The 22,798-nt window shown below is 43.5% G+C and overlaps 1 protein-coding gene across 1 annotated transcript in view; it reads left to right on the top strand.

Annotated features, from left to right (window-relative positions):
* The window catches only part of LOC108706216 (three prime repair exonuclease 2), a 200,435-nt gene that overhangs the window by 149,290 nt on the left and 28,347 nt on the right, over nt 1-22,798 (top strand). The gene's annotated exons all lie outside the window — the stretch shown is intronic.

The following is a 22,798-nucleotide window of genomic DNA, read 5'->3' as shown; positions in this document are numbered from 1 at the left end:
CAGTATGTTAAAGGCACAGTATACATCCCTTTTCAACATGAGCTGAATGAGTTGGGCTTGTGCTGAGTATACTTTTTGCCAATTATTGTAATTAAGAAATATCTATGGGGTTTATATGTTATTTCTGGCACTAAACCAAAATATGAAATCAGTTTCACTTTAGTACTTCCTATCACTTCTGCTCCCACAAAACTTCAAAGGAGCTTCTCAGTCTACCGAGAAACCCCTGATAATGAGCTGCCCTGTTTATAAAGTAGGGTTGCCCCCTCCGCAAAAACAGAATAAGGGGAAGATGGTATCAATTGATATATGGGGCTGGAGTGTGGTTTTGACATCAGAGGTGGTTAATGGCCAGATTGTTGTTCGGGTTTCACAAGGCTGGAACCCGAACAGGCAGTTGTGACCGAACACCCCTAAGAAAAACTGAATTGTTCAGGTCAAAAACTGATCAGGTGGCAACCATATTATAGGAATGTTAAGGTCAGTGAAAATAGCTCAGCTTTCAAATTAGTGCTTTAGATTTGCAAAAGAGTTTTTTTTAAATTAAAAGAATAGGCAGAATGTAACTTCAAGTCCTACTGTGCCCATTTTTAATAACTGTGTTATTAGATGTACAGTATGCTGTCCTAGGAGGGAATACCTGTCAATTCAATGTTGGGAAATATATCCTTATCCACAGGTTGATGCCTTAGGGACAGTTTGAACCCTTAGGTACAGTATAGAATTCTACCTGTATCTGACGATTCAGCACTAACAATGGCCGATGTTTAGGTGCCTCGATCGATGAGCCAACCAATATCCAAGTCTTCTGCCGATATCAGTCAGCTGTTTTCCCACCATACACGCACCGAATATTGTACGATATTATCTGTGCGTCTATGGCCACCTTAAAGGTGCCAAACTTGGGCTGTGGTTGGTTATTAGTAGTTCCTTTGTAGTGGTGTAACTAGATGTTACTAGGCCCCACTGCAAATTAATTTTAGGACCAACTTATCCAGAGATTGTCTTGTTTTACTAATATATGTTGAAATTCTTTATTAATTAGGGCCTCATGGGATCCCTTTACCTTGAGGGCCCCCAAGCAGTTGAAGGGTCTGCTTTCTCTGTATTTACGCCCCTGCTCCTATGTGGACTAGCAACCTATGGGAGGCTCTGTTTGACAGTTTTTATTCAACTTACGTTTGCCATCAAGGCTAGAATTCAAAAATAAACACCTGCTTTGAGGCCGCTGGGAGCAACATCAAAGGGGTTGGTGAGAAGCTTGTTGCACGCAAACTACTGGTTGGGAAACACTGGTATAGGGGAGTCTAACATGAATCCCTATCAGAATAATGCCAATTTACTGATCTGGATATGGCTGGTCCATTATGTTAATATATAGAGGCAGTTAAACAAAAACGTAACCACAAAGGAGATGTAAATACATTATTATCATTATAATATATAGAGAGTAATTTACATTTGCAAGTACAAGTAGAAAGGACAAAACCATTCCTGCAAGGGACTTGTGTTCATACATGCGCCTCCAACTTGTGAGTACTTACAGGAGCTCCACAGCACCCACCCATCCTGATAATTTGGAATTCTAAAGGGAAACTGCATTGTGGGTAAAATAGTTCACTTTGCTCAATGTGCCATGTTCTTAAATGAGTCTGTAGTAAATGTCAGCTATTTGGAATTTTGTAGATTATAACTGTGCTAGGCCAAGGCTGCTTCTCAACGCATGGCCACCTTGGCAACTGGTTCACCTCTCCCAACAATTGCTCCTGGTATCTCAAAACTATGGTGTAAATGTGAGAACACCTCTGTGTTTGTGTTTGCAGATCATAGCAGTAGGTCCCAGGGTAAAGTAGAACCTGTCTTCAATATATATATATATATATATATATATATATATATATATATATATATATATATATATATATATATATATATATACACAATTCAAGTGGAAGAACCCGTCGTCATCTCTGCAAGTGGAGCCGTTTTTTGTGACTAGAACTCATTATTTTCTGTTTGTTCCCTGAAATCCTTTACCAGGAAAAGGCTGACAAGCCTGAATAAATGATGTATGAATAGAACTTTCTTTGTTTTGTGCGGTTGTAGAAGAGGCTCGGTGGGTTCACCTACTGCCATTAGAGAGTAAGAGAGAAAAAGTAGGTCAGGTTAGTTAGCACTCGGAAGTTCAAGAGAGATCTCGCGTACCTTTTGTATAGAAAGAATAAACAAGTTCCTTAGGGAAACCCCCTGAAGAAATCTGTCAGAAGTTTATATGAGAGCAACGTGTTATCCATTGAAAAGCACAAGAAAGATAATAAGTATGAGGTCATGAGAACATAGTAAGGCAGAATCAGTGAGAGTAGATGAAAGAGCTGGACTCCTGCCTTTTTATCTTTTATTTATGACACTCCGGCATTCTGAGTGCTGGATAGAGATGTCGCGAACTGTTCGCCGGCGAACTTGTTCGCGCGAACATCGGGTGTTCGCGCTCGCCGGAAGTTCGCGAACGTCGCGCGACGTTCGCCATTTTGGGTTCGCCATTGTTGGCGCTTTTTTTTGCCCTCTCACCCCAGACCAGCAGGTACATGGCAGCCAATCAGGAAGCTCTCCCCTGGACCACTCCCCTTCCCTATAAAAACCGAAGCCCTGCAGCGTTTTTTCACTCTGCCTGTGTGTGCTGAAGAGATAGTGTAGGGAGAGAAGCTGCTGCCTGTTAGTGATTTCAGGGACAGTTGAAAGTTTGCTGGCTAGTAATCGTTTTGATACTGCTCTGTTATTGGAGGGACAGAAGTCTGCAGGGGTTTGAGGGACATTTAAGCTTAGGTAGCTTTGCTGGCTAGTAATCTACCTTCTACTGCAGTGCTCTGTATGTAGCTGCAGTGGGCAGCTGTCCTGCTTCTGATCTCATCTGCTGACTGCTGCAATAACAGTAGTCCTTGTAAGGACTGCTTTTATTTATTTTTTTGTTGTTTTACTACTACTACTACTACTACTACTATAAGAGCCCAGTGCTATTAGTCTAGCAGTGTTGGGGAGTGGGACTGGTGTGCTAATCTGCTGCTCCTAGTAGTTCAGCAGCACCAACTTTAATTTTTTTTTTTTAATATTCTTTTTTTTTATTTTACTTTTTTTTATTTTACTACCGCTGTAGTAGTGTATAAGTTGACCTTTTAGGCATTATTTGCCCTGTAGGCATTATTTGCACACTGTTTTTCTTCAACCCGCCATCGAGCTGTGTGACCTTGTTCACATTCTGTCTAAATATCCATAATATTACCGTCTCCAGAAAAAACACCGGAGTCACTTTTTTCAAGCAGCCATAATATATTTTACGTAATCCGTATCCACCGCTGTAGTAGTGTATACGTTGGCCTTGTAGGCATTATTTGCACACTGTTTTCTTCAACCCGCCATCGAGCTGTGTGACCTTGTTCCCATTCTGTCTAAATATCCATAATATTACCGTCTCCAGAAAAAACACCGGAGTCACTTTTTTCAAGCAGCCATAATATATTTTACGTAATGGCGAAAAATGACTATTTTCAGCATTTATATGGCATATTTTTTCTGGCAACTGTGCTTCAGTGGCTGCGTCCAAAAAAACTGGGCAAACAATGCCTACAAGGTCAACGTATGGCAGTTGTTTAAAGAGAACAGTAGATTACTAGCCAGCAAAGCTACCTAAGCTAAAATGTCCCTCAAATCCCTGCAGACTTCTGTCCCTCCAATACAGAGCAGTATCAAGCAGATTACTAGCCAGCAAACTTGCTATCATCTGTCCCTGAAATCACTAACAGCTCTCCCCCTACACTATCTCTTCCAAGCACACACAGGCAGATTTTTCAGATACATTTTTGCCCTTGATCCCCCTCTGGCATGCCACTGTCCAGGTCGTTGCACCCTTTAAAACAACTTTAAAATCATTTTTCTGGCCAGAAATGTCTTTTCTAGATGTTAAAGTTCGCCTTCCCATTGAAGTCTATGGGGTTCGCGAACCGTTCGCGAACCGCTCGCATTTTTGCGCAAGTTCGCGAATATGTTCGCGAACTTTTTTTCCGACGTTCGCTACATCCCTAGTGCTGGACAAGTGGGGAGAAGAGAATGAAAGAATTGTGATGGACAAAGTCTTGTACAACCCAGGAGAGGGGCACAGGGACCTGTATGCCTAGGGGGTTTATATTAGACTAGAGGGAAACATAGGTAACCCTAGTGAACATTCATACACCTACATCTACATGATAAATCTGTGTAGATTGGTACCAAATACCCACACATTCACACAAAGTGTCATTCAATCTGTTTCCCAGGCACTGTTTGTTATGTGTCTCCACACAGTGACAGTTCACTTGATTCAATATATAGGACAATGGGTTTTTTACACTGCTGCAATAAACTATTTGTAGAATTCTACATCTTAACCAGTTGCTGTATCTGACTAAATCTTCTTATGTTCACCCCTTAGTATAATGGCAGCCTCTGGGAAGGGAGTGTGTCTGTGGGATAGCAGGTATAGTAGGGAGAGATGGTGTCTATAGTAACAGTGGATAATAGTCTCTGGGAAGGGAGTGTGACTGTGGGATATCAGGTATAGTAGGGAGAGATGGTGTCTATAGTAACAGTGGATAATAGTCTCTGGGAAGGGAGTGTGACTGTGGGATAGCAGGTATAGTAGGGAGAGATGGTGCCTATAGTAACAGTGGATAATAGTCTCTGGGAAGGGAGTGTGACTGTGGTATAGCAGGTATAGTAGGGAGAGATGGTGCCTATAGTAACAGTGGATAATAGTCTCTGGGAAGGGAGTGTGGCTGTGGGATAGCAGGTATAGTAGGGAGAGATGGTGCCTATAGTAACAGTGGATAATAGTCTCTGGGAAGGGACTGTGACTGTGGGATAGCAGGTATAGTAGGGAGAGATGGTGCCTATAGTAACAGTGGATAATAGTCTCTGGGAAGGGAGTGTGACTGTGGGATATCAGGTATAGTAGGGAGAGATGGTGTCTATAGTAACAGTGGGATAATAGTCTCTGGGAAGGGAGTGTGACTGTGGGATATCAGGTATAGTAGGGAGAGATGGTGTCTATAGTAACAGTGGGATAATAGTCTCTGGGAAGGGAGTGTGACTGTGGGATATCAGGTATAGTAGGGAGAGATGGTGTCTATAGTAACAGTGGGATAATAGTCTCTGGGAAGGGAGTGTGACTGTGGGATAGCAGGTATAGTAGGGAGAGATGGTGCCTATAGTAACAGTGGGATAATAGTCTCTGGGAAGGGAGTGTGACTGTGGGATAGCAGGTATAGTAGGGAGAGATGGTGTCTATAGTAACAGTGGGATAATAGTCTCTGGGAAGGGAGAGTGACTGTGGGATAGCAGGTATAGTAGGGAGAGATGGTGCCTATAGTAACAGTGGGATAATAGTCTCTGGGAAGGAGAGTGACTGTGGATAGCAGGTATAGTAGGGAGAGATGGTGCCTATAGTAACAGTGGATAATAGTCTCTGGGAAGGGAGTGTGACTGTAGGATAGCAGGTATAGTAGGGAGAGATGGTGCCTATAGTAACAGTGGGATAATAGTCTCTGGGAAGAGACTGGTGGATAACTAGGGATTTCATCACAGGGGCCCCTGTCCCAGTTGCGACCCCCCTCCGGGCCCCCCAGCACATACATATCCTCTAGTTGTGGCTGCAATCGGGCCGAGGGGGAGAGATCAGGGGCCAGCGCAGGCAATAGACTGGGGTGGGTCAGGTTCGGTGGGGCCCACCGGGTTTTTCTTAACTCTCCCTCTCTATAACACAACATCCCTAATCCACATTGAAAAAAACCTTTCATGTTTAGCAGACATCCATGCTACTGCAGTTACCTTCCTGCTCCACATTTAATGCTGAATTGCAACTCCCACCATCAATTACAACCAAAATCTGCTGGGAGTTGGCTGTGGTTCAGTTGAAGCCATAGGTTGAAGATCGCTGCCCCGCTGTGGCCTGTTTGGGTTAACTTTCAGCAATTAGGCCTCTCTGTTGATATTTACTTGACAATGACAAACAACATGTGCCATATGCTTTATGGGAAAGTTATATCTGCATGTTCTAAAGTGTGGCCGTAGAGGCTGCTTTCCTTTTAGTGTGCCTTTAAATAGTATGCACACAGCTCTCTTGCACACTTCTCATGTGTTTTGCATATTGGTTTTGTTCTTATGTGATTTATTATGGTTTACTATAAATGTCAATAAAATTGATTGAAAAAGGAGAAAGATCTCCGACTAGGAATATTCATAGTCTTAATTTTGCATTCCGAGGCCTTGTGGTCTGCAGCCCAGGGCTGGACTGGGCTGGCGGGACACCGGGAAGAAACCCAGTGGGCCCCTGGCTCTTGTGGGCCCCGCCGGCCTAAATCCCCACCCATACCCGTGATTCAGAGGCATCTTAATGCCATGACCTCCCTTTGTTGTGCGGTTGCGTCAAAAACATTTCTCGTGTGTCCACGCACGTGGTGCAGCACTCCAGTATTCCGGCACAGCAGGAAGGGGCCGAGGGGGGCCCTGGGCCCCCAGTCTGACCCTGCCGCTGCCTTACTGGAAATCAGTCCCTAGAAATTAATTGTTGGCATCTCCTGTCTCCCTGCTAGCCGTGCCTCTGCCCAAGTGCTGCTGGCATGAGCCCACTGAAATCCAACACTTGGACACGGATTAGGAACACGAGCCCAGATTTCTGCAGTCACTGCTTTGATTTCTTTCATGGTGAATCAGCCCTTTTTTAACTCTTTTCTTTCGGAATCCCCAAAGTGCAGCACGCTTCCATATGTGTTACCTTCGCCACTAAGGTGCAACAGGTATATCCTCTGACATTTGGTTTTTAGAATAAGGGATACACCCTAGTATCTAGTTTACCCTCCTTAACCCTGCTTTTTCTTCCTTAACTCCTGCCCACGATATCTTGGCCCCTTTTTGGGTCTACAATAAGAGACTATGCCACAGAATTTGGAACCAATGGGAGCAGTGGCGTAACTAGAGTGCACCGGGACCCCCTGCAAAAAAATATTCAGAGGGGCCCAGTGCACTCCGATCCCCATCCTCCCCACCCTGACTCCACCCACTCTTACCTATAGAGGAAGCAGGGGAACTCTACTGCAGGTCTGCAGTCCAGTCCCCTTTTCCCGGCCCCCACTTCGACTGCGGGGTCTGCTTACTCTCTAGTCACGCCACTGGATGGGAGATACTGAAGCAGGGCTGCCACCAGGGGGTCCAGCAAATATGTAAATATGCCTTTATGTAAACCGGAGCTTTCTGGATAACAGATTCCATACCTGTATCACTATTATTCAAGCATATTTTAGATCTTCTGATCCAGAAACTAAGCTTCAAAACTAGCCTAATTAAATGAGAGAGCTTTATTACTTCCAACCTATATCTGTGTTGTACCCAGCAGTCTCCGACCTTAGTTATTACCTGTATTCAATCATTCCCAACAGCCTTTGTGATATGTCAGCGGAAATGCTTTGTTAAAGCCTTTTCATTTCATGGGTCCCAAGAGCTCCCCCCCCCAATAAGCCTGAGAGTATGAAATGCATACCAAGCACACTCCTACCTCCCTATAACACGCACACACAAATCTAAAGTAAATGTACAAGAATTATATATTTTTTTTTTTTTCATAAGAGGCATCTCATGCCAGAAATCTTTTTTTTTAATTTTTTTTTTTATTTCTTCTCCCCTTTTCCTGTTTTTGTTAACCTGGGAATGCTGAATAATAAAAACCATCTTCGGTTTTTGTTTGCTTTCAGACTCAAATTGCACAGTCTGCAATGTGGTTTAAATTAAGGGCTCATTTTCTCAGCAACAGTTTATGCCATTTTATTTTTCTATCCCTTCCATCTCCAGCTCTCCTTTGCCCTGGTATTTTGGCTAGGCTCAAGGAGAAAGATTTCATGCTGAAAGATGCCTGGGCATATACATGGCTTTTCTTTCTGTGCTTGCAAGGCTGAGAACAAAGGTAGCAGCTATAGAATGTGTTTGAGATGGAGGTTAGGGTGCTATTATTCTGCGTGGTTGTAGTCAAGAGTCCAAGCCTAAGTTATTAGGATCACTGTCCATCTGGGATCCAACAGGGCCACCACCTCAGGACTTCAGGCTTTACTCCTTTAAGAATTGGGGCTGAAGTTCAGGTGAGTTTATACTCCTGTGCCTCTTACCAGGGGCAGGCCGGCCAGGCTCCCTACAGCGACGGAGGGGAGGGTGACATGAAGGAGGGGAGAACAATGGAGGGGTGGGTGGAAGAAGGATGGGAGTAAGACTGAGGGTGCGGACTAGGGGTAGGCAGAAGACAATTTTAGAGGTAGTTGCCCAGCGCCCCCCTATCATTGCGCCCTAGGCAACTGCCTGTTCTGCTTACCTATAGTTCCAGCCCTGGCCTCTATTAGGACTGGGGTTCCAAGCTCCGTATATAAAGCTCCTTGTTGTGCCTAAGGCGCACATCTCTGCTGCAAACCCCCAAGAACAGCTTTGATAACAAGTGCTCTGGGTTGCTGCCATTAAGCTTAGGGACCATCTCACAATATACAGTGCATATATATAATATATAACAATCACAATGTACGGCTGATTAGTAATGAATCCAGACTGAGATTAAATGGCAGCATAGAAACAAGTGCATTCTGCATCATTATTAAACAGTGTCGGACTGGGCCGGCGGTACATTGGGATAAAACCCGGTGGGCCCTGGCCCCCATTGGCCCCTGCCGGCCCAGACCTGTCCCCCTCTGTCCTATAAAGAAATAATCCTGCGCGGCCTGACCTCACATTCACGCACAGCTCGCTGTGTTTGCGCATGTGCTTGCAGCACGCAGGGTTTATGCATGCACACATATCGCAGTGCACGCACCAGTCAAGGGAGTCAGAGGTCTGGATGGGGTCCCTGGAGACTGCCAGGAGGGCCCATCCTTTGCAGCTCGAGTGGGCCCCCAAGGCTTCAGTCCGATGCTGTTATTAAATAATAATCAGCCCTGTAGTATCAACTTCTCCAGGAGAGATATAACCTTAGTTTCCGCTAATGTTTTGATAATTGTCAACAACCCCAAAGCTTAGCTTCTTAGCAGCAGCCCAGAGCATGTGCAGTGCCGCCGACTCTCAGAATGTGGCCTGACCAGATACAAGATGGTGAGCTCCTGTGGATAACTTTAAAGACCTGAATGATTACGGTTTTAGAGCGGCTGAACCACTCTGCTGGTACTGTAAGTTACTATAAGTCTATAAAAATACAACATTTCTACCCATAAACTTTTTTAGGTTTGAGTGATCCTTTAAAATAAAGAAATTCGTGTTGAATTTACACTCATGTGAATGTAATAAGTCAGACATCTAGTTGTAGGCAGCTTATCACATTGAAATGAAAGTGTGCAGGTGTTTCCTATTAAATAATCTGCCTGTAAATATTTCTTTCTCTGTATTTTAACTTTAAACATATTGGCGCTATGCCCATAAACATTACTAAAGGCTTTGATTGACTGGGCTGGTGGCGGAGAGAGAACACCCCAGGATTTCATACGGGATTCTCTCTTATTAAAGTTGGAGTGAGTGGTGCTGTAGTTAACTGTAGGAAGGGATCCAAAACATTTTCGACGCGGCCACTTTTTCGACAGGGAATTTTCGCAGCAGTTTCGCTAAATTTTTTTTGCCAGTGGAATTTTGCAGCAAATTCATGCCTGGCGAATTTATCCGCCCATCACTAGTTATAATCATTGTATAAGAAACAGATAGGGGTCATAAATTCATGGTGTGGATGGTTATAGCTAGATGGCCCCTTTATAGGTTGATTCATTTTACAAACTGAGCTAATCAGATGCAGCTCTGTGTTTAGCAGACTATTATTATTATCAGAATCATGGGTTGCCCACTACCCTTCATGTTCACATTGTCTGCCCCCCTCTATAGCTTTTCCCTACATTTGTTTATATAACACCAACATATCCCGAAGCAGTTTAGAGAGATTATACATCATTCACATCAGTTCCTGCCCTAATGGGGCTTACAGTCCAAGGCCCCTATCACATTCACACTTGATTTTATCAGGAGCTTGGACAGTGTTGGACTGGGACACCAGGGGCCCACCCAAAAATCTTAGACCAGGGGCCCATTCTCAGTACTTTTATTCTTCCTCTCCTCACTCAACCTCTATTCTCCTAGTCTCTTTTTCTTTACATACTATAATCTATTATTTCATTTATTTAGCTTCTCATGGAAATAGGGAATAGCCATGAAATAGACCAAATGTTTAGAAGCAGGAGGGCCCACCGGGAGTTTTCCTGGTATCAAGGTGGGCCAGTCCGACCCTGAGCTTGGACCAGGGCGTAACTACAGAGGAATCAGACCCTGAGCCTGCAGGGGGGGGCAGGAGATATAGGGACCCCAAGAGGCCCTAATTCATATACAGTTTGGTAAAACAGGTCAACCACTCGACAATTTTGGGGTCTGAATAATAATTTGCCAGTAATATCTAGTTATGCCACTGGCCACCCTCTCTGCCCAATGTTCTGGCCGTGTTAGCCCTAGTGAGCCACAGCTTGTGGTGTAACTAGTGTGCGACAGGCCCCCTGCAAAAAAATCTTTAAAGGGGCCCGGCACACTCCCGTCCCTGCCTCTGAACCCGCCCATGTCCAACCCCAGCTCCACCCACTACCACCCAATGATTCCCCCTTCATCGCCGCAGGTAAGACAGCGGCTGGGGAGGAGGGTTTTTTTTATTCGCTCTAGATTCTAGAAGATGCAGACCCCACAGTCCGGGCCACCCTGTGACTACAGGGTCTGCTTCTTCTATAGTTACACCATTGACCCCAGCCAAGTTCTATTCCCATCTGTATTTTCTTATTTCCACCAAATGCCTATGTGACAACAACGACAACCAAATTGTGGCACCTCTGTACACACTTTCTTTGGACAAATAAAGAAGTTTATTGAACTTGCAAGAGAAGCGGACATACGTTTTTTTGGGGGGGTTCTACTTTCTCTGAGGATCACAAAATCTCTCAAATACCCTAGTACCTTGAACCAGAATGTTTGCCAACTTTTAAGGAGATTAACTTCCATTTCTCTAGCAGTTGCTGACAGAAAAAAGACAGGGAAGTATACACTCATTCCCTACCCCATTCGTGGGCTTCTATGTTTTTTGGACTTTTGTTCAAGCGTTTTATATATAGTATTACTTTATTACATATCTGTAAATGCATAGTCATTTCCTAGTCACGTAAACTTAATGTTTTGTGTATCTTCTTCTGTCTTGGAAAGTCTGAACCAAGGCTGCTAAGTGTACTGTATATTTTGACTTTTGTATAAATATTTTAGGGCTGAAATTTTATTATATAACATAACTTAAGCTTGTTCAGTAGAGCTCAGTCAGACAGTAAGTAAACTCCCTGACAAGTGACCTGGAAATAAAGTTGAGCCCTGGCATTTGCAGATCATCAACCACATTCAGGCAAAAGCCCAAAGTAATATTATTTTCTGTTCCCTTTAATATATTTTGATGGAATACTGCTGGCATATCCCTAACAAGAATTGCTTCCATGTTTATGTGAATCTAGACCAGTCCTGAACATCTAATGAGTCTAGGAAATGAAGCCCAGGAGCTGTCATTACAATCTCCTAGTGATAAACAGGGTTGTAAATTTGAGAGGCCTCAAGCTATATCAAGTCCAAGAACCTGAGTGTGCCCCAGAGAGAAATAATAGAGGGCAATTCTAGTGGTATTTCCTTCATGGGTCTAGTTCAACAGACCTACTCTTGACATGGACCCACCAAGCAGTGAACTGGATGTGACGTCACATCTGGGTAGATAACTCAGTGCTCATAACTAGGCAGCCCACATTGCAATCCAACACTCCCTGCAGGTTACCTGCAGACCACCAGCATGGTCAGAAGATGGAGATATTCCACCTCGGGTTGCCACGTTTTTCTGGGCTGGTGCGATTTTGACATAAACAGGGCGAAGCTATGATATAGATGGGAGAATCGGCTGGAGGTTAGGTAAGAAGGGAGGATTCCGGAGCTGGGAGGTATCCCAGGGTGCATTAGAGGGGGAACAGGGTGAGGGAGATTGGCAAGCCATTGGGATGGTCTGGGGAAGAACCTCTGGAGATTACAAATTTAGCCACAATTACATAACCAGTAAACTTGTTGTACCAGACCTGACCTTGGCTGGTATTTTACTGACGAGGCCGGTGAAACATCAGCCAGGTGGCAACCCTATACACACCCAGTGTAGGATTCTACCCTGCTGGTCATTTTGGGCCCTTTTTTACTTAAAGCAGATACATTTGACAAAATGAGTTATTCTGTAAAACCTTGGAGGGCCTTGATAGATTAATATGGTTTGGGAGCTCCAAGTCTTCATTACAATAACCTGACCCCATCCTCATGGCTGACCAACAGATGAGCCAGTAATAGAAACTGTATTACTTATCTTTATTAAGATGTTCCAGTAGACAAGCAAACCCCAGTGAAGGCCCATGATCTCATGTCCAAGGTCAGAAGTCCTGTGTCACTGTTGAGTCTGTGGGGCCCAATAGCATAATCCTGAAAGTACAATTACATTCTTTTGGATATACCTTACAGATCAAGGGTTGATTCCCAACCAATGACAGCGCTGTTTCAGCCTTCTCAAAAAATGTATTACAATAAGTTGAGTCATGTAAAGGCAAAGCTAACTCAAGCATGTGAATCAAAAGAAAGTTAGTAAAAGATTCATGTGAATTATCCCTTTTCCCAGGCACTTAGAATTAATGTTATTATAGCTTACACTTGCATAGTCTTACGGCTATTGATCAAAGAAGGTGAGAAGAAAATGACTGTATTTAAACTTAATTCATTTAAAGGGATGCATTCTCACCCCTTTGGGATCTCAAGGAAAAATTGCTGACATACCAACCAAAAAAAAAAAGCACAATAATATTTTTAATAATGCTTAAAAGCCTTACTCACATGAAACGTGTAACAGATGGGAACGGGGAATACCTGGATTTCATGTATTCTATGTCTCGATTGTTCTTAATCCCTGAATTTAGGAACAAACTATGCTGGGGTTACAGGGGATTTTCCTGGAGGCTTTTGCTCACATGTACAGATCCTCGGAGACCTGATGCTCTTTCCATCTCTTCCCGTGCACCCAAAATTCACATCGTTGATGAAAACCAGATAATCCCACCATAAAATTACTCTCTGTGTGCTATATATAAAGGAATATCTAGCACCAAGCAGCCAGCACCGGTTGTATTTTCCAAGCCTTGTTTGAGTTTTTGTTACTTGATCCAATTTGATTACATTGGCTTCCAAAACCATGTGCTGGGCCATCATCCATGTAGACATAAAGTGTCCAAACTTCCCACTGTTATAGTGCCATACTTTGCATGTGCTTCAAGCCAAGGCTGGCTAAAAAAAACTCATAAAAAGCATAGGAGATGGCGCTGTTGTGCAAGAAGCATCACATGACTGTCCTCTTGGTGACTGCATGTTATTTTTAAAATGCTCTGAAATTAAAAAAACGGCTAGCCCTAGATGTCGTGCCAGACATTTAGCTGACTAAGGTACTAGAGCATCTTGGGCAGATTGGCCCAGCATTGAAGAAATATTATTTTCCCACATGCTGTGCTCTTACCTCGCTAGAACTTGTTGCATTATTCTGTGTGTAGACCAATTTTATAGGTCGGCATCCAAGAAACACCAACACATGATCCTCTGTCTCAGTGGAAAGAAATCTGCAATGTACAGAGGTGCTGAAATCTGGAACATATGTCAGAAATAATCCACACATAACAATCACATCACTAATTAAGTCAGGTCAAACTAATTTTTACTCCACAACATGTTAGATCATGTTAGTCCTTATGGTATTGGAATTAAGAACCAGAGTCCCCTGCTCCTGTTCAACGGGAACTTGGAAATAGTCTTCTCATATGGAATTCAGGGTGGACCCAAGAATACCCCTGTAAATGTGTTTATTTTGGAACGGTAGCACTTTTATTGAGGGGTGGCAGTGGAGGAACTTACAGGGAAGAAAGCATGAGCTAATATTAGATCACTTGACATCAAGTTAGGTACAATATTCATGTGTCCGTAGCGTTGGCATTAATACAGTTTAATAATCAGCACATGCCAGAGCTGCAAAAAGTTGCAAAATAGATGCATGTGCCTTCAGGGGTCAGGGCCACCATAAAGGGGGCACAGGGGGGTATAAGTGTACCTGGCCCGGCAGTTCGGGACTTAGGCTTTTCGGCTAAACAGGACTTTTGAAGAGGCAGCACAGCTTTCGTGCTGCCAAGTGGGGCAGGCTATATAAAAAGCTGCAGCACAACCGGGTCCCCCTTGGCAGCGCCAGAGCTGTGCCACCACTTCGAAAGTCCTGATTCACCAAAAAGCCGAAGTACCAAACTGCCCCAAAGCCACAAAAAGACCGAAGTCACGAAAAGAGCAGAACTTGAAGTCCTGAGGCTGCGGAAAGACCCTAACTTAAAGTCCTGTTCTACTGAACACCAATGTGTGTGTTTTATTTTTTTAAAGCCCTGGCCACCAATTTATTATTTTAATACTCTACAGGCCCCTGCCACCAATGTTTTTTTTTAAAAAAAATATTCTCTGGGGCCCCAGAAAAACTTTTATGGGGAACCCTGGTGCCACAATTTTTTTTTAACTTATAGGAAGCCCTGACCATCAATGGCTTTTTATAACTTGTGTGTGGGTGGGTTTACCAGTTTTAGCGCTGATGTCTGTGTGGTCTTTTAACTGTGGTGTGGGCGGGATCTGGGGTGGGGCTTGGGGGGGCCCCAAAAAATTTGTTGTACGGGGCCTGTCAGGGGTACCCAACTTTTTTTACCTGTGAGATGCATTCATATGTAAAAAAAAGTTGGAGAGCAACATATGCATGCAAAAAGATCCTGGAGGTGCCAAATAAGGGCAGTGATTGGTAGCCCTTATGTGGACTGGCAGCCTACAGGAGGCTTTATTTGGAAGAACACATGGGGGTAAATTTACGAAAGGGCGAAGTGGCTAATGTTAGCGAAGTGGACCTACTCTAGCGCTACTTCGCACCTGTATGCTAGGCGAAGTTGCGATATGGCAAAGGGACGACGTAACTACGCTAATTCACTAACTTGCGCATTTTACCGAACGTTACCTCTTGCGCCAGACTTGCCTACGCCACCTCAGACCAGGCGAAGTGCAATAGAGTAGATAGGACTTGCTTAAAAAAAGTTGCAATTGGCGTCTTTTACTTTTTTAAGGGTGATAGGCTGAAAAAGATCTTACATTTTTTTGGGGGTACCCTCCTTCCCTTCTACATTTCCTAACATATGGCACATAAACTATACAGTGGGCACATGTATTGGGCAAAATCACAACTCTATTTTATTTTATGAAGCTTTCCCAACCTTGTGTAGTGTAATGTATTCGCTACCTTTTGCCTGAGCGCAACTTCGGATTTTAGTGAATTAGCAGCCCCCTGGCAAAACTTCGCCTGGCGAAGTGCGGTGAAGGTGTCACTAGCGCATTTTCGGCGCTTAGTGAATTTGCCCCATGGTTTGTATGCAACCAAAACTTGCCTTCAAGCCAGGAATTCAAAAATAAGCACCTGCTTTGAGTCCACTTGGAGCAACATCCAATGGGTTGTTGAGCAACATGTCCCTCACCAGCCACTGGTTGGGGATCACCAATATACTTTGATGACCACCGTTTTAAATTGGTGCATGTATCCCAATAGCTATAAGCCTTAGGGCTCATGGAGGCCTGAAACGATGCAAGCACTGGATCCTGTTCCAATTGTGATAAAACGTGCTTTATAATCCTGTAAAGCCTGGCTAGACGCGGCCTTCAACATCTGATGTACAATCTGCACAATTAAATAAAAGAGGTATCATTCATCACTCTCAGACACATGTTTTTAATAGGCAAAGCTCGGCAGAGGGGCCAAAGAGTATTAAAGATTTATAGCAGAGTGGAATAATTGAGGTACTCTTGTGAAATTTCACATTTTTCAGATGCATGCAGCCCGTTCAGATATGTATCGACATGGAAGAGACACTTCCATTAAAACAGGAGTGAGAAACCCCTTCTATAATCTTTAGTCACATTAGAAAAGAATATTCTTGGAGGTCCAGATGTCGTTAAAAAAAGGCACAAGGCCAGGAGACCTTTTTTGGTATATGATATTAGAAGCTTTCTACAGACAGGAAAAACTGTACCAACGTTCAGTCTCCTTGTCTGGGAATGATAACACAATAGGAGGGCTGGACGGGGCAATAAAAACGTCACGCCCAACTGCCTCACTGGATGTAAGGGTCAATTACAAAATGAAGTTTGCCAGCTGAGAATGGCTAGTAATGTCTTTTCATTGGCTTCAAGTATCTTTACAGGCCAAATAGTTGCATTGCCCTCCACAAAGCACGCAATCTTCTGTGGCAATATCAGCGGATAGAGGTGTTCATATATAATAAACTAGCACATTAAACATCTAGAAATCTCAAAAAATAAAATAAATATATGTCAGTCAGTAAATCATGGCCAAGGCCAAGACTTGGTAGTTATCACTCCCTTTGCGCTTTAGCATACTATATACCCAGTGAATATTTGCAGTAGGGTATGCACACGGGGTGTCCAAGACAAGGTGCCGACAACCTTAAAGTCCCATCTCTTTAATCATACTGTTCTTCAGAAATCATTCGGTGCTTTGTTTATCCAGCTCATTTTTTGAAGTCCCAAGCCTTGCCAAGGAGTCTAGACCTGTAGTCATGACAAAGCTATTCAACTTTCATTTCCCCTTTTGCTTAAAGGAGAACCTCCCTTTCCTCAGCAACTCTTTGATGTTTTAAAGCTGGAAGCCTTGCCGTTATTATGGGGATTTCATTTTCGGAATGACTAGAGGCAAGCAAAGGAGGACTTTAGTCTTAAGCACTTCTATCTAACCTGGGGCGAGCCAGCTGGAGCCCATTTCTTAGCCTACTTTGTGCTCGTCTGGGGAGACCAGCTACTCCATACTTACCTTAGGCAGGTGTCAAGGAGCAGGAAATGAAGCATTGATCTTCTCCATGAAAGGAACATATGCAGTACATCTGGTTGGCATGATAGAACATGATATCTTCAGGCCTAGATTTGGTTGTCCATTTCAATTTTCCTAGATCATAAATCGTTGCTTCTCCCAACAGCTGGGAATGGCTAAAAGGGAACTGAACCTGGTGGATCTTTGGGAAATGGCCTACAACTTCCCAAATTAAGTTGTGCTGAAATCTTGTCACCTTAATATATAACTGACCACCTGATTCCTTATCGATATATTATCCATTGGCTGTTCACACTTATGTTGGGTAAACTAGCATGGTATTCAGTATGGATTATATAAAAGTGGAGAAAAAAGGATTACCCTCGGACACCCTGGCCGTCCAATCAATGCGAATCCCCGGTGCCCGGTGAAAGAGGAACCGTGACCTCGTAGTCAATGTAGAAGAAAAGTTATTCATCGGCACAAATTGGGTAATGCTGGCAGGGGAAACCCTTGCTAGTTTATTGTGGGATGCAACTTTTCGAGCGTAATCCCTTGTCGTGCGTGACAAAGAGGTTGTGCCCCGAAACATTGCATCCCACAATAAACTAGCAATGGTTTCCCCTGCCAGTATTACCCAATTTGTGCTGGTATGGGCTCTTATATGCCAACCAGTCAACTCCTGTGTCATACGGCTAATTCAAAAAGAGCTAGAAAAGCAAGAAGAAATCATTTATTGAATTGTTACTCACCCTTATAACATGTTCCTTTATCATCCTCCAATTAAGCCTTTCCATGCCGCCTTCAGATTCATGGATGTTCTCACTGTTGGGCATGTTAAAAAGTAATAGCAACTAAATGACTTCATACACCCCTGTGGCTGTAAGTTGCTTTGGTGGCAGTTAGAGGATAGGTCTGTAGCTCAGGGCACATCTTTCTATTCCTGTTAGTAACTGCAGTACAACTACATCTCTCACCTCTGGAGCCATATGGGACAGTGTTCCACTTATGTGCTGGATCTTCTTCCCCTTAAAAACATTCTCCTCCTGCCTGTCCAAAGTCCACGATCTTCATGTGGCCGTCTTTGTTGATTAGGGTGTTACTTGCCTTTAAATCTCTGGAAGAGAATGGTTAATAATATCGTTACCTAATGTAGGGTAGGAAAGTAAAGTAAATAAAGACAAGGAGGAAGAGAATATGATACTGTACAAAGAACTTTCCCGATCAAACAGATTAAAAACTGGTTTAAAACTGCCATAAACAGGGAACATTAATTAAAGGGGGATGTTTAACTGGATAAAACTGCCCCCCTAATGGCATATGTAATCCTCTCTACATTGATACATTGCCTCTGCTTGATGCATTATGACTCCCCCAATGAGGAGCGATCAAGGTGCATCATTTTATGAAGCCATAGGGGAGTGTGAATAAAGAGGCTCAGAGCTGAAATATCACTATATTATACAGTGCAAGGGGAAGCAGACAGGATTTACTTACTCTGGGGGTGCAAATGCATTATGTCTCATTTACTGCCACTAACACGGATCTTCAAAAGAAAACTTTTATATTGTGTTCACAGAAATGAGAGCTGAGAGAGAGAGCAGTGTTACTTACCGACGTACAATGCCCTTTGCGTGGAGGAACTGGATGCCGACTACCAGTTCTGCTGCATAGAAGCTGTAGAAAAATGTAAACATATGTGTTAAAGGAGAAGGAATACCATTTTCTAATTGGGGGTGCCAAAAGTTAGGCACCCCAAGTGACTACTTTTACATACATGGCTCTACTGCGCATGCACAGTAGAGCAAAAAGCCGGACTTTAACGAAAAAGCTGGCTATTCCGCTCTACTGTGCATGCGTCTGCCTCTGTAAATTTTAAAATGAATATGTGAGACAGACTGTCTGTAATTTGGAGCTTTGTGGATAATGGGTTTACAGATAACGGATCACATACCTGTATTTAGAAACTATCCAGTAGGGTGAACCTGGTGCACAAACATTTGTTGTGATCTGGAAAAGAGAGAGAGCATGTGTAGCAAAATCAGCAGTTAGTTCAGTCTCATTATTGGATGAACAGTATGAAATTACCAGCACTCACTGCATAAAAATGACTAATTTGTCTGCCCTTACCCAGAGCCGGGCCAGGCACCCTAGGCAACTTGGACGCGCGCATGTAAGAATAGACCGAGAGAGATAACTGACAGTCGGGGAGAGAGGGGACCGGACTAGGGGTAGGCAGCAGAAAATGTACTTACCTAGCACCCCCCCAGCTTTGCGCCCTAGGCATGTGCCTATTCTGCCTACCCCTTGTTCCGGCCTTGCCCTTACCCAAGCAATTTCATCCATGAGCACTAGTAACTAGTCCAGTTATAAAGTCATAAATGTACAAGAGGGACTGGAGATATAAAGTAGCAGACAGAGTAAGAAATGTACTTTAAAGCCACTAAACAGAGTAAAACAAAGGCAGAGTAACATTGGCACTGGATTATACCTGTGTTTGGAACGTTGTGAGCCCCATGCAAAGAAAGGGACAATGTGCAGTGATCCTGAGTGTCTGAGCTTCTTTCATTATGCACTCCCAATGTTTCTGGGTGCCGTCCTTAAAAGAGAACTCAACCCCCCACTAATAAAAAAACCTTACCCACTACCCTACATAGTCCTCCCTCCCTGCTCTCCCCCCCCCCCGCATAGGTGCCCCTAATCATTTACTCACCTATAGGTGCAGAGTAAGGGCAGCGGAGCTTGCAGGTGCCATCTTCCAAGTCTTCGGATTCCTCCTGGAAGGAAGCGCTGTATTGGAGCACGTGCAGTTGGAGCAGTCTTCTGGTTCGTAGCAACTGCACATGAGCCAAAAGTGATGGATATTGCCGAAGGGAAGGAAGAGGACCCGAAGAAATCTGAAGAGCCGGAAGATTCTTTCTTTTATAAGAATGAAGAAGAAAAAGATGCCCATAGGTGCACAGTGTCAGCCAGATGGGGTGACTAAGTAAAGAGTTAATGTGGCTGCAGTTGAGTTGAAGGAGAACTAAACCCTAAAGTTAAAAAACCCCTACCTTCCCTACCCTACATAGACCCCCCCCTCCTCCCCCCAGCCTAAGTGTTACCCCAGGCAAATGCCCCTAACGTTTTACTTACCCCTCGGTGCAGATTCATGCATCAGAGTTCACGGGCGCAATCTTCAGCCGCTTCGATAATCTTCGCAATGAGACCGGCGCTTCGGCAATTTTCGTGAGTTTTGCACATGCGCAGTTGTCTCTAAACAGAAAATTGATCCAACTACCCATTCACCACTACACCGGTCTTATTCCGAAGATTACCGAAGAGAAGAAGATGGCTGCCGTGAAATCCGCTGCACCGGCCCACTAAATAACGACCAAATGCATATAATACCCAGATCATGCAAAAAGATAAATCCAGGAATAATTGAATGTATAATGTCCAGGGCAGTAGTTCTGCTAAAAGTAAGTTGCAGTTAGTCATGGCAAATGTAATATTTTGCATCGCTGTGCAAGATTCCCAAGTCTTTAAGTAAAGAGGTTCTAGTATTGGTGTGTGCGGCCTACTTGCACTGGCTGGCCGGCTTTGATCTTGGCCCAATTTGCTTTGAAGATGCATTAAGAGCTGACTGGAGCACATCTCATGTCATCAATTGGGAACAGACAGTACATCCGCTGCTATTCAACTCAATCCCTTCCTATCCGAGTCCATCTTAAATGGAATTGATTTCAGCTCTTTCAAATGTTTCCAACATGCCCGTTTAGCCATGCAGTGGCATTCATTGTATTTTCCATTGGTCGTACACAGTTGTCTCTGGAGCCAGCGGGCATGCATTTGGCTTTCATTATAAACACCAGTTTATAATGAAGCTGCTCTGTCTCACCAGTATTTTACGTTATATCAGTAGAATAATTCATTTCTATCTAATCCCAGAAGCCTCTCAGGAAAGCAAACTTCTCTCGATTCCATGTGCATTTGTGCTTTCCGACTTCAGAACAATTAATGCCTCCATTTAATGGAAGCCAGGAATAGCTACAAATTCAGAAAATAAATGTTATAACTAGATTCCTGGGCTATTGTTAACACTGACACAAGATGCCTTCAGGCCAGCTGGAGAGCTGCAAAGAATAGTTCTAAACTCTTCAACATTCTCCTTTTTTGAAGGTGAAATTTGTATATCACTTAAAGTCTGGAAGATAAGTAGTTCCGCCACTCTCAAAATGTCAAAATGAAGCTGCTGATTTTCTTTTTCTGACGAATAAACTTTGGGCGACTTCGGAAAACAAATCATTGCGAGTGCCATGCCGGAGGCGTTTTTTCATTGTAGCAGGAGGAAGACAGGGGGAAGCAGTTCAGGGAGATTAGTCGCTCCAAAGAAGAAGCGATTAAATCTCCCCGAATCTCCAGGTGTGACCTTGAAAGTAGGTTTGTGAGTTCTTGCTAAGTTATGCTTGTGTGTTTTAATTTTTGGGACCAATATCCCAGAAGAACAAGATAAGTGTCCTAGTCCAACCTGCCTCTGCCCTTGACAAAGCTAGCATATAGAAGACCAGACTTTCCAGGTTGTAGGGAATAACCCAAGCACCTGGAACATAAAACTAGCTTTACAGGGACTGATGCTACAGGATCAGAATTGGGAGATTGTTGGTCCATTTAAAAAGACGTAATCAATTTTTAGACATCCTATTGTGTGAGGACTCCCAGTGGGTCTTTCTAGACCTCTATTGCGATTGTTTGACCATGGGTTCCAAACAATTTTATCATCTCAACTTCAACCCATCAGCTTGGTGAGAATATCCTGCAAATATCAACTTGTTTGGTAACATCACTGATCTTTTCATGTAGGATTTGTTTAGTTCTATGACACTGAAGACGGAGAGAAGAAAGGATAGTCTATCTGCAGTTCTTGCTAAACTTTTCCCTGTGCGTGTATTCTGTGTATTTATTATTCAGGTTCCTGGCCTTGGCAGAAAAAAAGATAAAATGTAAGTTCCTCAGTTGGTGGAGATGTTTCAGGGGCAAAGTACAACCTAATTAGGCAGCATATTTGGCCTTAAAAGCTTTCTATACACAAGTTGACATTGCCGGCTCAATCACTTCAGATCCCCTACGTTTTATTTTTACCGGTAAACCTCATATGTAAAAAGAGTTGGAGAGCAACACAAGCATGACAAAACTCAGTGCCAAATTCGCTATTTGGTAGCACCATGTGGACTGGCAGCCTGCAGGAGGTTCTGTTTAGTAGTGGTCTTTATGCCCCAAAAACTTACCTACAAGCCAGAATTTTTTTTTAAAAAAATTAGCTGCTTTGAGGCCCCTACTAGCTACATCAAATGGGTCAGTGAACAACATGTTGCTCACAATCAACTAGTTGTGGAACACTGCTCTAGACTGAGTCATGCAGGAGGCCAAAACGTTAGCTTGTCCAACCAATGTCCAAACAACAATCCTGCGAGGTGATGGCTTTCTCATGGGTCTGTATAGGCCCCTATTATAACCTGATCTTATCATATTAGCCCAACCTCTACTTAGTGGCCAGTTCAGACACTTGTTTGGTGACTTCACTGATCTTTCTGTTTATGGACAGCTTTAGGCAGGAACTCTAAATCTTTAAGTTAGGTCTCTATGATACCTTTACTATGGAAGAATATCTTTTTACTATGAATGTAGTAGACAAGGCAAGGTGAGTAATTAAATCTAAAACTATATCTTGAATGGGGAAGAGGACTTCATATACATTTACAGGAAAGGGCAAGGTGGGACCCCCACCCCAAATAGGCCAGACCCACGTTG

Source organism: Xenopus laevis, chromosome 8L, assembly GCF_017654675.1.
Source record: "Xenopus laevis strain J_2021 chromosome 8L, Xenopus_laevis_v10.1, whole genome shotgun sequence".
NCBI classification, from domain to species: domain Eukaryota; kingdom Metazoa; phylum Chordata; class Amphibia; order Anura; family Pipidae; genus Xenopus; species Xenopus laevis.
Note: the sequence above shows the minus strand (reverse complement) of the source record. Positions and strands in the feature narration are given on the sequence as shown.